This window comes from Tuber melanosporum, assembly GCF_000151645.1.
Source record: "Tuber melanosporum whole genome shotgun sequence assembly, scaffold_47, strain Mel28".
Classification (NCBI taxonomy): Eukaryota; Fungi; Ascomycota; class Pezizomycetes; order Pezizales; family Tuberaceae; genus Tuber; species Tuber melanosporum.
Window position 1 is genome coordinate 432,940 of NW_003299092.1, and position 773 is coordinate 433,712.

Consider the following 773-nt stretch of genomic DNA (forward strand, 5'->3'; position numbering starts at 1 on the left):
TATGAGGAAACTATCACGAGGGAGGGGGAAAAAAAACAAACAAAGCATGACTTGTCTATCGCTCCCCTCCCTCACCTCTCTCGGAGGTGGGACCTACATCAAGAAGTCAACATCGCCAGTCACAGGAAAGTATGATAACCCAATGCGCTTACCAACCAATACAGAGCTACGGTAAACATACCATATGCACCCACACAATAACCCGCATCTCTCTTCAAACATCAAAAGTGCAGACTACACCGGTAACATACCTTGAAGCGGATCGTATTCGCCAATCTCATCCATCATCCACCCCATCCTTCCATCCACCCATCCACCCATCCATCCATCCAAACGCTCGAGCACACGATCCTATCCCCAACACAGAACCTCACATTATCACATCACCACAGCCACCACCAAAAGGGTTCAATTCCAAAAAAACCCAAAGCCCGGAAGTTGAAGGAAAAGAAAGAAAAGAACACCCGCACACCAGTAAACTTACTTATGCTACTCCGTAACGCACAACATACGTCCAACCCCCCGACCCCAAAACCTCAGGGCGGAACCCCCCCCCAAACGCGGGGCGCGCTCCATGCCATCCTTATGATACCATCCTCTCGAAAGCCGGAGAAGAAGAAAAAGAAAAGACAAACTAACCAACTACGAACCCGGCATAAGGCTTCCAATAAGAAGAAGCTGTGGGGTAATCCCTCCTTTCCCTCCCTCCCTTCCTCCCTCCCTCCCTCCCTCCCTTACCTCTCTCCAAGAAGAACTGAGCTAAGGAATACAAT